Consider the following 17959-nt stretch of genomic DNA (forward strand, 5'->3'; position numbering starts at 1 on the left):
TCTCAAAGTTCATGTAAATTGGCTTTAATCAGCAAAGTCAATGTTATTCAAGTGTTTTGGTTAAACTTTAAATAAAAATTGTCTGCATTTAGAAAAAAAAAAAAGTGTTCCTGAAAACATTCATCTACTCTTATCTATCAAGATAATTTCTTGCATTTTTTAGGTTTTATAACTTAGGGATACCAAGTCTTTAAGGGGTTAACTTCTGTTTCTATTCTAAAGTCTTTTAAATAATTGCTTTGTAGCTGGTTAAATAAATGACTCAGTATATATCTGAGAAGTGGTTGAGCCTTGTCTAAGATTTAATATAAAATTTTAAATATATTTTTAAACTTTAAAAATAGTTAATAAACTTAGTCGGGAATTCTGTGTAAATGTGACCCTATCCATTACTGGTTCTCTGTATATTAGATGTATTCATGTTCTTCAATTAAATAAGCATTTTTAGAACAACATTTTACAAAGTTGGTGTTTTCCAAATTAAAATTTTCTGTAGCAAAAATTCTTTCAGATTTATACTAAAATAATCAATTTGTTTGGTATTTATATCATTTAATATTTGGAAAATGGATAAAGATAATCTGTTATCAATGAGATAATGATTCTGTGTTAACTGTTTACATGTGAATGGGAATTTAAAGACATTTTTGGAAGGTAACAAAGAGAGTCTGATTTGTTATAGTTTAGAGCTCGCTTAGCCCTTCTGTTTAATTCACTTTTCTTGACTTATGTTACCTGATATTCTGATAGATTTAGGAAATAAAATATGAGAATTATGTAAAATGATATGTAGGACAGTGGCAAAGATCAGCATCAGAATAAAGCATTTTACCTTTAATTTGTCATGAGCTCCACCTCATCTGATCTTACACCAAGATATGATGTCTCCAAAGTAGACCAGAGTTAAGCACAATTAATATTATGTTCCAAATATACAGTTTTTGTTGTAAAGATAACTGTGATCTTGCTGGGTACAGTGCCACATGTCTATATTCTCAGTGGTTCAGGAGGCTGAGGAAGGAGGATGGAGAGTTCAAAGCCAGTCTCAGCAAAAGTGAGACCATAAGCAACTCAGTGAGACCCTGTCTCTAAGTAAAATACAAAATAGAGCTGGAGCTGAGGTTTAGTGTTCATGTGCCCCTGTGTTCAATCCCTGATAATAAATTAATAAATTAATTATAAAATTAAAAATTACTGTGATCTCAAAAACCAAAAAGGTCTATAGTACTTAATGAAGTAAAGGATTTGAATAAAACTTATTTTTTTAGTTCATAGCTATTACACAAAGTGAATGTGTCTTGCTCTCTTTAACTTCATTTTATATTTTCTTTGTAAACCCTTGTAATTCTTGCCTGTTTGATGTTTTGCAGAAACACTGGTTCTAATAGAACAATGTTTGAGACAATAAGCCACCACCAATGAGACAAATATAATATGAAACAGATTTCCAGCACTAATAATGACCCCAATTAAATTGAAGGGGTCAATATAAATGTATATACATTGAGGATAAAACCCAGTACTCCTACTTCAAGACTGGTGAAACTGATATGCTAGATGTTTAAAACCAAACCTGGAGATCAAATTTAAGGAAGTAAAAGGGTCAAGGACAAAGAAGCCAATATTTGGACCCTTGCTCTGTAGGGTCAGCCTGAACCCAGAGAACAATGGTACCACTCTAAAGTCCCTACAACTCTGGTGGGTCACCCATCTGTCCACAGGGATTGAAAATACACAAGAGAGCTGGGGAGAGAGCTCAGCTGGTAGAGTGCCTTGCAAGCACAAGGGCCTGAGTTCGATCCCCCCCCCCAAAAAAAAAAGAAAGAAAATACACAAGAAACCAGGACTCTGAGCAGAAGACATTCTGCAAAGGGGAAGGTCCCTGTACAGGAAAACAGTTTTCATACATCCAGAAGAAGACACATTTACTCAGCAAGACCCTGACACATCCTGTCAAATAGCATAACTGGTAGAGGAGAAACTACATAAGCCCAGAAGCTTCTCAGAAGATCCCAACAGTAAACTCTGACAAATCTCAGCTGACCCTAACAGTACATATAAAAATGATCAATTTTGATGAACTTGGTCTTAGACACATAGCAGCAGAGTATAATGAAAGCAAAAGCATACATGGATATTTAATGGATAAGACAATAGTTCTTTTATTGTTACTTGAATGGTACATTTGTGCCAGTCCATCTGAAAATAAGTGAAACTGGTAGATTAAAAAGGAAGGGATTATGTATGGGAGAACCTGATAAATATGACAAAAACTTCAATCAGAGTCACAAGTCTATTCTGAGACACTTCGAGAACTATACATTTTTCTGACCTCCTGCATAGGCAGACTTGATCTGTGTATGTTTTCTGATTGTTTTCTATCATGTTTATTTAAAAACTTCTGCTCTAAACCATCCTTTGGAGTTCACGATTCATCACCTTCAGTCTGACAGCATACTTTTAATCAAGACATATACAGATGACAATCTTCAACTGACATGGAAAGCACCACTCCTAATGCTGTTAATCACCAGGATGGCATCCAAATTGCTAAAAAGAAAAGAAATCTTACCACTGGGCAATTTTCACCTCAAAATCTTAATATATCTAGAATTCCTAGCAATAAGAAGGGTACAAAAACAAATATGACAACAAGAAAAAAAGGTATAAAAATAAAAAGGAAGGACTTCTTAAAAATTGAAAGTACTGTAGTCCATTTTCAGAATACAGTATTTTCATTGGAAATGAAAAGCATGTCATGTGAATTCAAATAAGGCATGTTGCAGGAATGTCCAAATAGAACTCTCGAGGAAACACTGTCAACAGGACAGTCATGGACAGCTCTATACTTTCAGTATTCTGTATTCTGCATTTTTCATCATCAAATTACAGACAAAATATCAGTAAATGTGGGTTCTGAAGTCAAACTATTTAAACTTATTTGTGTACTTATTTATTTTTGGTAGTGAGTAGTGAACCCAGGGGCACTTAATCATTAAGCCACTTCCCAAACATTTTCCATATTATATTTAGATGCAGGGTCTGACTGTTGTTTAGGGACTCACAAAGTTGCTGACACTGGCTTTGAAAATCATGATCCCTCTGCCTCAGCTTCCCAAGCTGATAGCTTTACACACATGTGCCACCATGCCCAGTTAGACTGCTTAAATATCACTTCATGGTATATTGTGTTGAATAAGTGACACCATTTGTAATCACACCTGTGTTGCCTCTATTTTCCAGAAGATCATGCTTTTGTGAAGCATTACCTTAAAACCAGGGGAAAATTACACTTTTCTGTAGGAGAAATATCTTCTTCCAGCTGAAAAACCTTCTCTCTTTTCCCATGGTGCTGATCAAAGAAAGTGGCAGAGTCCGTTGATCTCAGAAATCTCCCACATGCACTAATTCCCCTGGAGCATCAGGTGGCAGCAGGCAAGGAAGCAGCTGGGTGTCTCCACACTGCACACATCACATACACTTGTATTAGTGAGACCTACAGTGCTCTTTCATACATTTTACATATATTTGAATTATAAAGAATGTTATATTTCTACTTCTGTGTTAATTTATCAGCTTTACTAGAGAACTTCCTAAAATATGTGAACATTTCTTAAAAGCAAATTAAAAGAACTCCTTTTAGCCTATCTTCTGCCAGCTGTGACTACCCCACACACACCTGCCAGTACTACTCCACTTAGGAGAGCAGGACTCAGAAGAGAAGGCCTGTCCATCATCAGGATTATCCAGAAATCTCTCCTCAAACAGAGCTCTTTGGAGACATTATGCTGAAGCAGTACCTTGAAATCCAAATGTGTCAAGTGCCAAATCATGATTTCAACATTGGAGGAACAAAACTGTCCTTAGACTGGAGGTTTCAAATAAGATGAAATGAATCACACACTCATACACACACACATACACAAACAATATGCAAAAGAATTTCAGAAACAGGACACAGGGTACAGTAAGTATAAGTGGGCAGATTAGGTAGTAAAACATAAGGAAAGAGTAAATGTGAATGTAAATCTGCTTCTTTAAAATTTCATCTCCAGGACTCTTAGAGCAGACAGAGTGATAACCCCTCAAGGGAAAGGTAACACAGTGGAGATTACCTTTCCTGCCCTGACCAAAGAAGTCTTCACTTAAACACTTTGAACTCTGCTGTTGTCCAAATCATGAACAACCTGATATATATGCTATCATAAAATGTACCAGAATATAGTGAACAATGCTAAAACTGGTGCACCACAGTCAGTGGTGAGGACAGCAGTGGATAGGGAGAATGGCTCTCAGCAGAGCCCCACCAAACTTGGGCTACCATGGCTTGTGTGTGGAGAGACTCAGGCTTGAGGAAGAGAGAAGGACATATCTGTTTCCTCAGGTGCAACATGGACAGAGTCAAGCATGTCCTATAAACACAGATTTATGTCCTCATTTAGTGATGTGCAATAGATACGTGGAAGGGCATGTTTGTTTTATTGTTATCACACAGGATAAGTTCCCCATCAATTCTTCACTAATGTTCCCTTTATCCTTGCTATACCAGAGAAATTACACCACTGGAAATTTGGAAGCCTGAAAAGAGTGACCACTAATCTCCCCATTTGGTTGTATTTCTTAAACAATTGCAGCCCCTGGTCCCTGCTGCAGCTTGAAACCTCCTGGCTGCCAAAACACCATCAGCTTACTTTTGGATGATCAAAACTGAGACAAAATACATCTTCATAAGTAAGTGGTATTTGATATTTTGTAGAAATGTGAGGTTAAACTCTCTTCATAAGTAAATTTGTACAAAGAACATCATTTACTGCTTATTGATTTAAACTTATTTCAGTATATAGAATTAATTTTCATTATTTCCAATACAGAAGTAAATGCTTAAACAATATTTTGAATAAAATTATGGCATTTGCAGGTAAACAGATGGACTTGGAGAACATCATGCTAAGAGAAATAAGCCAATCCCCAAAAACCAAAGGCGGAGTGATTTCTCTGATAAGTGGATGATGATACATAATGGAGGAAGGCAAGAATGGAGGAAGAATGGATTGTGTAGCAGAAAATGAGTGGTAGGGAAAGGGGTGGGGGAAAGGAAAGATAATAGAATGAGACATATTACCCTATATACATACATGAATGCAATATGACATTTCTCATATTACCCTATGTACATATGTGATTGCACAAATGGTGTGACTCCACTTTGTGTACAAGCAGAGAAATAAAAGTACCCCATTTGTGTAGAATGAATCAAAATAATAAAAATGAACAATAAATAAAAACCAAACAATAATTTGAATTGGTTTATGGAAAGAAGAGAAGGAAAACCTAGTGAGTGTGCATAATAAAATTCTGGAATTAAAACTTAGCTCTTCCTTCATGAATATAAATATGAATTAGTAATTTTGAAATAGAAAGTCACAGGACAACATAATAATATGTACTTTGAAAACTGAAATGGCAGTAATTAAACTCACTTCAGTCTGACAAATAGATGGGAATCTAAAATGAATTACTGGAAATAATTATTTCTTCTAAAAAAAGAAAAACTAATTTTATTGAGTCAAATAAACAGAAAACTTTCCTTTGCATTCTAGTGAAAAAATCCTTTGAGCTGTTGACTATGGGTATAACTGGCTAAGTCATTTAGCGCTATGAAAAATAAGACACAATATAGCTATTTTGGTTATTCATCAAAATCACAGAAGCCTATTCACATATTGATGCTGCATCTGAGGAATTGAAAGGCACTTACCTAGGCTGATTATATGTGGAATTAGGGGACTGAGCTGATCCTGTAGTTTTAAGGAAAGGACAACTTTGATTCACCCCTTGATAGCCTTTAATTTTAGCATCTGTAAGAAGGTGACAAGATCCCACTGGGCAATGCAGAACAGTGGTTTCCCCAGTGGAACCTGTCACCTGTCTCTTACTTTTACTTTATTCTCTGCTGAATAGCAGCAACCTGAGGAGAGTCAAATTCAAAACTTTTCTCTCAATTCCCTGAACACATCTGCGTGAGGGATCTGAGGGCTCCCAAGCATACAGACTACACACATTCTTCTCATTTTGTGACTTAAGTTCAAATTAGTTCAAACCCATTTCAAATATTGTAATGCTTCTACTCTTGGGTGCTCGGTTCCTGGCACCTTTCATGGGTTTTAGATCTTCTCCCTAAAATGTGGGACCGTCTTCCTCAATCCCCTCTCATACTGGCCATATGGATTGGTACACTATTGGCCATGTTTTCAAGGATTTTCAAACTCAGATTCAGGTTTGGAGTATCATTTAACGTTAAGAAATATATTCAAATATCTCTTCTGACCATTAGGAGAAGAAGCAAAAACTATTTATTTATTTTGAAAACAATCCAGGAGCACTCAATCACTGAACAACATCCTCTTCCAGTTTTACATTTTATTTAGAATCAGGGTCTTGCTGAGTTGCTTAGGGCCTCATCCAGTTGCTGAGAATGATTCTGCACTCATGATTCTCCTGCCTCTGCCTCCTGAATCACTGTGATTACAAGTATGTGCCACTGCACCAAGCTAAAAGCAAAACACTTTGAGACAATTTCTTTTCATCCTCTAGGAATGTCTAGATGTCCTTAAATGTACTATAAACATACAACCCCTCCTATTTGATGACCCCACACTACTGAGATGAAACACACATCTACGAATCTGGAAAATTTTCATTCTGTGAATGAAAAATAGGAATCTTCATGGCAAAAAAAAAGAAAAAAAGAGAAATTAATCTTCATTTGCCAGTGTGATATAATCAAAAGACTCTGTGTAAGTAGAGGAAACTCAGGCTTCAATTCTGCACATCCTATGAAAACAGTGATATTGGAGAATATGAACAACACTCAACTTTCTATGTTTTATTAAACTGATTGGGAAGGAATCAGAAAAATGACACAAGTTTCAGTCTATTCAAAGAAACTTTTAAAGAACAAAATTACATACTCAGGAAAATACATTGTTATGAACTTACCTAGACTACATATAAACATTGAATTTAGTGACTTCATAAAGAATGACATGAACGTTTTATGTATCCATAGTGTGGGGCTCACCCAGGCCTGGCACATATAATCCTCTACCCAGGTTTTTCCCCATTTTTCTTAACCAGGAATTTGGCATAATTTGTTAATGGTGCAAATCAGACAGAATAAACAGCAAATGGGAGGACACATTGGGTGGTAGCTAACAATCACCAGGAGAATTCTATTCTTTCACATCATCAGAAAGGTATATCTCTTATGAACAGCAGCCATCTAGTTTGTCTTATCCTCAAGCAGCTATATGCTAACAAGGTTTAATGTCACCAAAATTATGCCATAATAGGTAGGCTTACAAGCTCAATGTATTTTTCTCAGAAGAAACACTGGAAGTGTGAAGCAGTAGGCACAGGGGATGGAGCTCTGTGTTACAGCATGAGGTCCTGGGGGTAATCCAAGACAAAATAAGAAGAGGTCATCACAAAAAAGATTTGGTTTATTTACAATAAATAACTTTGATACAAGCTTTTTCAAATAACAAAAGAAAGAGAAAGTAGACACAAATTAACAAGATCAGAAATGAAATGTGAGCTATTACTGCAGATATTTCTGAAATCCAAAGGATCATCAGAAACATTTCTGAAAATTTATACTCTAACAAACGGCAAATTCTAGAGGACATGGACTGATTTCTAGACACATAAAACCTTCCCTAACCGAACCAGAAATACATAAGCAGCCAAAACAGATCAATATTGAGAAATGAAATCTAAACAGTAATTAAAAGCATATCAGCAAGGAAAACTCCAGGACCAGAGGATTCTAAAGCGAGCTCTACAAGACCTCTAAAGAAGAAATAACACCAGTCTTCCCCAAATTGTTTAATAAATTTCAAAGAGAAAAAGAATCTCAAACACATTCTATAAATCCAGTATAACCCTGATAGCAAAATCAGACAAAGAAAGCTCTAGTGAGGAAAACTACAGATCAACATCCCTGAAAACAGAGATGAACAATCCTTTAAAAGTATTAAAGTGCTAGGGAGATAGCTCAGTCAGTAGAGTGCTTGCCTTGCAAGCACAAGGCCCTGGGCTCGACCCTTAGCACCACACACACACAAAAAAGTATTATTCAAAAATCTTATTCAAAAATATATTAAAAAGAGAATACATGATGATCAAGTAGGCTTGATCTCAGGGATGCAAGTCTATTTCAACATACAGAAATTAATAAATATAAATCACCACTTTATTAAAATTTCAGCACTTTCCTTTTGCATTAGGTTCATTTTTTTTTTCCTGATCCAATCCACTTCCTTCTAATTCATAATAGTTTCAAACTCATTTCTTATTTGTTTCTTTGGACTTTTTATTTTTTTTTTATTTTTTATTTTTTGCTACAAGGGAATGAACCCAGGGGTGCTTAACCACTAACTATTATCTCCAGCACTTTTTATTTTTTATTTAAAGTCAGGGTCCCACTAAGTTGCTGAGGGCCTTGGTAAGTTGTTGAGGTTGACCTCCATCTTGTGATTCTCCCACCTCAGACTCTCAAGTCACTAGGATTACAGGAATGCACCACAGCACCTGACTGGCATTCTTTTTAATGAACACATTCTTCTTCACAAAAATAAAAAAAGAATAGGATGGTGCATTTTAAACAGGAAATTAAAAGTTTAAAAATCTCAATGTTAAAAAATTTATTTGCACTGTACATAACTCTAGGGGATGAAAGTTTCTTTTTTTTAACACTAAATCAAGAAAGTTTAATATAATTAACTTGTTCATAAGTATCTAAGAATGGTCTTGAGACAATTTTTCAGAAATGTAAAAAGCTAATGACTCTGAAATTTCTCTTAGGTAGAGTGCATACTTACTTTTTTTTAAATATACTTTTTAGATGTTGATAGAACTTTATTCATTTATTTATATGTGGTGCCAAGAATTGAACCCAGTGCCTCACACATGCTAGGCAAGCACTCTACCACTGAGCCACAACCCCAGCCCACATACATGATTTATGAAGAAAAATAATAGGAATTAAAAATGATATGTAAAAGGTATACTCTACTATTTACAAGACACTATGCCCAACACATTAATCCCTTCAAGAACCTTCTAAGATAGATCTGATCTTATCCACCTAACAAGGAATTTAAGGATCAGACATCAGATAACCCATCCAGCTTTATTTGTCTAGTAGACTGTGGGGCTGAACTTCAAACCCAGATTCTTCAACTCCATATGCCAAGTTCTTTCCAATGGATTGTGTCACCTTAAAATAGTCTCTGGATAGGAAGGTTTTTTTTTTTTTTTTTTTTTTTAAGGGTAGTATTACAGTTCTGAATCCAATTCAATTTCTCAAATATATACCAAGAACCTATTTTGTGGGGACTACAAAACTTATATGGCTAAATAACATGTATCCCTGTTCAGAGCATTTTGTATGACATTCATGAAGAACTAAATACAATATACCAAAATTGTGACAGCATAAGTACTCATGAAAATTTTTATAAATGCTTGAAATGGTTGTAAATATACCTCAGAGAACATTCTTTTATCTCGTCTGATATTAAAACTTTGATTTTTTTTAGATGTGATAATAGCACTGTAATATATAATGTGAAATATATTTGATCTTTGTCCCCCTACTACAGAGCCCTTAAAACATTTGGAATTTTCTGAGTGATAGGAACTGTCTTTTGTTATTCATTAGGAGCCCCTTTTGATTACACCAGTTTATGCTGAGGTAAATTAGGGTAGGTCCCCTAGATAGCCTCAGGACAGAACTACTCGGAAAAAAGGGGGGTTGGCTAGAGATTAAGTTCTATTAAAATTTCTTGAAAACTGCAGTTGAACTTCAGGGTTACTGAATATGTGGAGGAGCTTAGGGATTGGTGTACCTTGCATCTACCCAAACCCCATAACTTGCCCACTACATCACTTCACCTGGCTGTTCATCTCTATCCTTTAGAATATCCTTTATAAACCAGTAAAATGTTAAGTGTTTCCCTGAGCTCTGTGTTGTCCTCACAGAGGACAGTTAGAGGAGGCAGGGGTCATGAGAACCCCAATTTATAGTCAGTGAATCAGAGACACAGGTCACAATCTGGGACCTGCAATTAATAGGTGAAGTGGTGGCAGTATTGTGGAGGTCTCCAGGTAAGTAGCTTCAGAAATGAATTGAGTTGCTGAAAGCCCAGTTGGTGTTCATATAAGAACTGCTTGATGTTTAAGGAAAAACTTCCACACATTTGGTTTTTAAGATGTGAAGTGAGAAAAGGAAAAACAGTTTGTTTTTTCCTATCTTTTAGAAAGTATTCTGGTTAAGTTTTTATAAGGATCCTTATTGCTTTATGATACATACTAAAATATTTACAGATAAGACAGTATGTCTAGGATTTGCCTCAAAGTAATCAGAGACAGGAAGTAAATGGAACAGCTCTTTTTTTTTTTTCTGTTTCTTTTTTTTCCTTTTTGGACTGGGAATTAAACCCAGGCGTGCTTTACCACTAAGCTACATTCCCAGACATTTTCTATTTTTATTTTGAGTCAGGATCTTGCTAAGTTGCTGAGGGTCTTGTTGAGTTTGGCATTGAATTTGTGATCCCTCTTTCTTAGTCTCCCAAACCACTAAGATTATAGGCCTGTGCCACCAAGCCTGGCTATGAATTGTCACAGCAGTTAAAATCTGAGTGATAGGTAAATAGTAGTTAAAAACTGTACATATGGATTTGAAATCGCACATAATGAAGGTTAAAAACAAAACCAAAATAGTCTATGTACATAGCTGCCTTTTTACCACACACACAGTTTTGTTCCAGAGACCAAAAATATTTTGTTTCAAGCTCACAGCTTAAATGTTAGATATTGCTACTAAACCACTTATCATTTTTAAACCAACAATGGCAAGTATGATAACAATATTCATTTAAATTAAATTTTTCCAGGAGTCCTGTCTGTCTGATTGATAGCCCCTTCTCTAGCATAAGAATGAGAGGAATCAGATCCAAAGAAAGCAGAGGAGTCAGTCTTCTCCAAAGACCCGGAGGTGGTACCCAGAACTGCCAACCATATGGTATCAAACCAGTCTGGAAATTAAGGCCTTCATTAAATGTCTGATACAACTCATTAAAGCTGGGATTCAACAGCAGCAGCCACATTCACTGTATGTCTCAATTTTCTATACTGTCTGGGTCAACAGTCAGTGGTGTATACAGCTCTGAGAGCCACCTCTGGCCCAGCCTTCCAAATACTGGTTCTGCCAGTGTTTTCCGACTTCTTTCCACAGCTGTTCTTCCAGTTTGCTCAAACATAGCTTCCAAGTCAAATGTGCGGGCTTTTTTTCTGAACCCTGTGAAGCCCATGGTAACCGCCAGCTCTGGGTCGGGTCCCGAAGCGTCTGAAGCCTGTCACTTCGCTGGGCCCCGAGCGCTCCATGGCCGGCACACCGGGAAACGTCCTGCAGCTGCAGCCCACACCGGTGCCGCACACAGCCTGCCTGAAAGTTTCTTTGATTGTGTTTTCACTTATCATATCTGCTCTTACAGTCTTCTGGGTTGCTCTTTGCCTGACAGCAAACTGCCTTTGTTTATCCTCATCTTGAATCTATGGTAATCTATGTTTGGGAGGGGTTTTATTGCTTTTAAGATATTTCTCTTTGTCAGTGTGTTTCAGTCACTTTTCAATTGCATAACAAAAATACCTAGTAAGAACAAGTTATGGTTTCAGAAGTCTCAGTCCATAGTGGGTCAACCTTGGAACTCTGGGCCTGAGGTAAAGTAGAACATCATGGTTGAATGGTATGGTAGAGGAAAGCAGCTCATGACAAAACAGTCAGGAAGCACAGAGAGAGAGAGAGAGAGACATGCCAGAAACAAAGCATAAACCTGGAAGGCAAACCTTAAGTGACCTACTTCCGCCAGTCATGACCTACCTGTCTCCAGTTACTTCCAAATTAATCCATGTCAGTGGATTAATCCATGGATTAAGTTACAATCCCATAATCTCATCAATTCATTCCTGAACATTCTTTCATTGTCGCACTTATGAGCTTCAGGGGAAAACATGTAACTAAACAATAAGAGCCCTCTTACTGCAATGAGTCTAGCTGTCATTTGTTTGTATTTTGTCTTAGGATTTGTTGAAAATTTTAGTTGATATATCTCATCAGGTTTGAAAATACATAGGCCATAATTGTCTGCTTATAATCTTCTCTCTTTTTCACTCTCCTTTACAGGGTTCTAATTTTACATAAGTTAGAATGCTTACTCATATATTTCAGATCACATCATGTTCTAAATCTTTTTTATATCCACTTTTACATGCTGGGTATTGAACCCAAGACCTCATCATGCTAAGAATTGGCTTTACCATCAAGCTCCATCTCCGGTCCTAAACCTTTGCTGTGGGCCTGTATATTACCCTGTTTTGCAGTTCTGATGCTTTCTTGGAGATTTGTGCTGTGTCTTAAGTGTGTGTGGAAAAGATTTTATCCCACTCTTTAGGCTCTCTTCACATTATTTTTTCATTTGCTGAGAAAAAGGCTTTTAGTTTGAATCCAACCCATTAATTGATTCTTGCTTTTATGTCCTGTGCTTGGGGGGGGGGGGTCTTGATAAAGAAGTCTGATCCTAAACCAGTGTGATGAAGATTCAGGCCCACTGTTTCTTCTATTTGGTGAAAGATCTCAGGTCTAAATCCTAAATTCTTGATTCAGTTGAGTTGAGTCTTGTACAGGATGAGAGGGGTTTAATTTCATTGTACTGCATATAAATGAGGAAAACCACTATGCTCACAATAGTCTCAAAAAACACTTGGTAATCAATCTAACAAAATTGGTGGCAGACCTCTGCAATAAAAATTACAGAACATTAAAAAAGAAATTCAGGAAGATCTTAGAAGATGGAAAGATCTCACTTGTTCTTGGATAGGCAGAATTAATATTACCAAAACGGCCATACTTCCAAAGGCACCATACAGATTTAATGCAATTCCAATTAAAAAATCTCAATGACATTCCTCATAGAAATAGAGAAGGCAATCATGAAATTCATCTGGAAGAACAAAAGACCCAGAATATCCAAAGCAATTCTGGGCAGGAAGAATGATGCAGGAGGTAGCAGAATACCAGCCCTTAAACTCTACTATAGAGGTGCTATGTGGCCTGGGACATGGCTGGTAGCCTAGGGCGAGTTTCCTGTTAGTCCCAGGTTTGGCGGGGTGCTCGGGTAAGACCTGTGTGGGGCAGAGCAGGAGCATTGCGCCCTCCTCGCTATGAGCCAGCGTTCCCACTGGAAGCAAGCCGGAGGCCTCAGTGTGAAGCTTTCGCTTGCTTTGCACAGTTGGCCTTTTTCCATAAACTGTTCTTGTTTGATTTTGGTGTAAATTCGGGTCGTTTCTTTTTCTGCGTGGCTATGTCCGGAGACTGGCAGGAAAATAAGTACTCTAGCTGTATCAGCGTGTTATGATGCCGTCTTGTACTATTCCGACTACTGGAATCCCCAGTAGTAAAGTATTCAAGGCTCTCCAGCACAGATGATGGCTACGTTGACCTTCAGTTTAAGAAAAGCCCTCCTAAAATCCCTTACAAGGCCATTACACTTGCCACTGTGCTGTTTTTGATTGGTGCCTTTCTCATTATCATAGGCTCCCTCCTGGTATCAGGCTACATCAGTAAAGGGGGGACAGACCAGCCTTTCCTGTCCTTATCATAGGCATTCTGGTGTTCCTGCCAGGATTTTAGCATCTACACATTGCCAATTATGCATCTAAAGGCTACCGGGGTTACTCCTATGATGACATTCCAGACTTTGATGACTAACACTCACTTCAGCCCTGAGACAAGTTACACTGGGACTGAACCCACCTTTAAGATATTGAACAGAAACTATGGCGAAGGGCTGAGGAATTACGCGGTTTGAAGATGTTTGATAAAACAATGGCCAGAGTTTATGGGTCCATCAAAAAATGTTCACTGAGCTTAATTAGCAAATTAGGAAATGCTCTGTTTTTCATCTGGCCCTGGCAAAACTCAACAAGTATTTCCACATGAATGTGTATCATGGAAGAACAGCATTACTAATTGTCTGGGAAAGCAGAAGGTTATTCTGTAGTGGAAAGTGTTACCATTCCCTTCCTTCTTAGAGTGAGCATTTCTTTCAAATAGTCTTCATTGTCAATTTGTTATTGTAGCAAATGGAAGAGTGTGGTAGTCTAATTTCTTAGACTAATTTATTTTTATTAAAATATCAAAATATCTTATCCCCTATCTTCACATTCTTTTGAAAGACCTATGTACAATCACATATTAATGTGGATCCATCTAAAATATTTTTTTACTGTTTTGTTACTGACAGGAACCAGGAATGTTTTAAGCCACAGAGTAAGTTTTCAAAGTATAAGCACAGTCTCTGATAACCAATCCTTGGCCACCTCTGATCTTATTTCCCAGTAGATTGACCTGCATATAATTTGGGTCATTCTATCCTTTGGAGATCAAGATGTTCTATATGTCATGCATTTGACTGGACTTTTGGCTGTTCCCTGATGAAAAATGAAGATAAAGATAAGTGGTTGCTGTTTAGAGTGTATAACTATTGCTAGTGCTTGGTACTATAGAGTCATTCTACTGAAGATCTCAAGACTTGGCCTGGATCTCTGAAGGACCACATCCTTAGGTTGATTTTGTTTCTTTGCTTGAAAAAATGACTTATATTCAAAAGAAATTATAATGTCAGAATTCAAAAAAAAAAAAAAAAACTACTATAGAGCAATAGTAACAAAATGGCATGGTATTGGCACCAAAACAGACATATAGATGAATGGTACAGAATAGAAGACACAGAGAAAAACCCACATAAGTGCATAAGTACAGATAAAGGTGCCAAAAACATATAATGGAGAAAAGATAGCTTCTTCAACAAGTGGTACAGTATCTTTATTCTCTGATCTCTCCAGACCTCATATCAGATAACATTGATTTCAAGCCAGAGCTCACCAGAAGGGACCAAGAAGGACATATCATAGTGCTTAAAGGAATTATACATTAACCACACATAACAATCATAAATATTTATGCCCTAAACTATAAAGCATCTATGTAAATCAAACAAATCCTTCTCAAATTCAAGAATGAAAATGACCACAATAAAAAAATACTGGGTGATTTTAACACAACTCTCTAGCCATTGGATAGACTCTCCAAACAAGAACTAAAGAAAGAAAGTATAGAACTGAATAATGCAATTAATAAATTTGAATTAATAGACATATATAGAGTGTTTTATCCATCAATGATTGAGCATACGTCCTTCTCAGGAACATACAGATCTTTCTCTAAAATAAACCATATCTTAGGCCGTGAAGTAAATTTCAGCAAATACAAATATATAGGGATAATACCACGCATTCTGTCAGATCATAGAGGAATGAAATTAGAAAACAACAATAAAATAAAAATAGAAGTTACTCTAAAGCCTGGAGACTAATATACTATTAAATGACCAATGAATATCAGAAGAAATCAGAGATGAATTAAAAAACTCTCAGAGACAAATGAGAATATAGATACAACATATGAAAATCTCCATGACACTATGAAGGCAGTTCTAAGGTGAAAGTTCATTGCACTGAGCTCCTTTAAAAAGAATAGAAAATCATCAAAGAAATAATCTAACATTGCATCTCAAAGGCTTGTAGTTCATGGGCTTCCATATTGTACCAGGTCTCATAAATTCTTATATAAATATGTAAAAATTGCTAAGGAAACCAATATTCTTTTTTATTGTTCCTTTCAAAGAAAATGTATGTCTTTAAATTCTCCATTAATGAGGATGAATGATGATCACTCGTGTTCCCCACATAGTGGTGTCTAGTTCAGATTCTGCCTGAGATTCAAGTGTGCTCTATCTGCCTGCTATTATCTCATCCAAGCCTCCAGATCTGCCTCTGTTTTTCCACTTTTTAGTGTTCACTTTCATGTGATATGGAACTTGAATCCAGAAATTTTCAGAATGGAATCATGGAGTACATGAGTAGTATCATCAGGAAACAAGGTGATTCACATGAGAATGGAGTGGGAAAGAGGACATTGTATTGGGAAGAACATCAGAGCCACAGGAGGTATGGGACACTCTCACCTCAGAATTCAGGCATCACAACATGTGGAATGGGTATGAGATCATTTGAACTTCAGATCAAATGAGAAGTTGTATAAATGATTGGCTCAAACTTTCTTTGTCAAGGGAACTTGGAGGAAATCTTGAGCTCCACTCTCCCCAGGAGGCTATTATCCCGAATAGAATCCAATCTAGTGTCAGATGAAATGTTCCATTGGGGACTCCACAGTCCTGTGCTCACCAGTGGGATTTGTCACCTTACTAGAGACACTAAAATTACAAGTTGTAGACAGATGAGCTCACAGTACCCTTTCCTTAAAACTTGCAGGTTATTCTCAGGCTCACCTAGTGTCCTCATCCAGCAGGTAAGAGTCTCAGTTCCACAGATGTAATGAGGGATTGTGTGGGGCTTCTAGGATGGAAGGGGGCAAACTGGGTCTTTTAGTTATGTTTTTCATGGCTTGAGAAGAGACATCCAGCTCTAACCACTCTACTCAGCCCAGACAACAGTGCTCTTTAAAAATGCCATTTGGGAAGTTTTCCAAAATTATGTCATCCACTAAATTAGAGACAGAAAATTAGTCAGTATTTTTCCCTGGGAAATGTCAATTATTTCATATTTCTGTTTAATTTTCATCAGACAACTATAGCAGTATTCAAGTTATGTATGCTTTCTATGCTCTCATCTTTCCCTGCACCTTTTTATTAAAAATAATCTGTTGCTTCCCATATCTTCTTGAAAAAACAGAACTGTTATTGATATTGAGGAATTTAAAATAATTTGACATACTCCAAAAGCTAATAAGGGTAACCTCATATTGCTGCAAGCATCTATTTTAGATTCTTATAAAATCTTTCTTGTCCTACTTATAACAAATTGAATTTCATGCTTCTAGTGCAATGTATGTGCACTTCCAACTACCAAATTTCAAGGGAGAAGGCAGTGATCCTGATGAAATCTTCACATAAAATATTATAAAGTTACTGAACCTGATGGTGGATACCTTTTCCTTATTCCAAAAGACCCTGAAATATAATTTGCAATAGCTCAGTGGGAAGAACATTTAACTCCATTAATCGTTTCAGTTTTCTTATTCATTTAAAATTTTTTCTTCACAATTCCATAATAATGAATGTTTCTGAAAAGCATTTTGTTAGGAAGAATACTTGGAGAAGTTGGACCTCACCTGTTCAGGTCTGTGTGCTCCAGTTATATTTTTTTAAGTACATCTTCTTATGCACATGCATTTACAGAAAAAAACACATAAAACTATCTCATTTTCTTCTTTCCAAAGCAATTTGGACTTGACTGCTGTCATTATCCAGTTGATCATGGAAACAGATACTGATGAAGGTATGTTTTGGTTTCCCATTAAGTAAAGTTTAGTGTCTGTGATGAAGGTGCTTTGGAGTTTCCTGTTGATGTTAGAAAAGTAATCTTTCTTCTCATGTTTCTGAATACAGGCTTTAAATTATTGTTAGTATCTTACTGGCAGTGTGAACGCTGAGCTGTCATTAGATTTCCAATTTAAAGAACAAATGGATTATTTTCAGGCAGATTTATCAGGAATACTTGTCATTTGTTTGCTGATACCTTCTCCAGGTTTTTCCTCCTCCATATTCCTAGCACTTGTATATTTCCCGAGGCTCTGCACAGAGAATGGTACTGGTTGGTGATGACTGTGACCTCTCAGATGTAGAGGCAGCTTATCCCTAGTGCTCTTCATAGTTTCCCAGCTAGAACTGTGCCACAAAATAAGAGCTTGCTGCCAGAACTCATTTGTCCATTTTACCTTAGCAGACAGAAGGCCATATAAGCAGTAGTGAGGTTT

The 17959-nt window shown here is 36.7% G+C and overlaps 2 pseudogenes across 2 annotated transcripts; one reads left to right on the forward strand and one right to left on the reverse strand.

The window, feature by feature from the left end:
• Window positions 1-9716: 9716 nt before the first annotated feature.
• On the reverse strand, window positions 9717-11503 carry LOC306650509 (WD repeat-containing protein 70-like; annotated as a pseudogene). The gene has a single exon. The product of its transcript is annotated as a WD repeat-containing protein 70-like (transcript).
• Window positions 11504-13275: 1772 nt separating this feature from the next.
• Window positions 13276-13984, forward strand: LOC306650214 (transmembrane protein 230-like; annotated as a pseudogene). The gene has a single exon. The product of its transcript is annotated as a transmembrane protein 230-like (transcript).
• Window positions 13985-17959: the final 3975 nt, after the last annotated feature.

This window comes from Sciurus vulgaris, assembly GCF_902686455.1.
Source record: "Sciurus vulgaris genome assembly, chromosome: 19".
Classification (NCBI taxonomy): domain Eukaryota; kingdom Metazoa; phylum Chordata; class Mammalia; order Rodentia; family Sciuridae; genus Sciurus; species Sciurus vulgaris.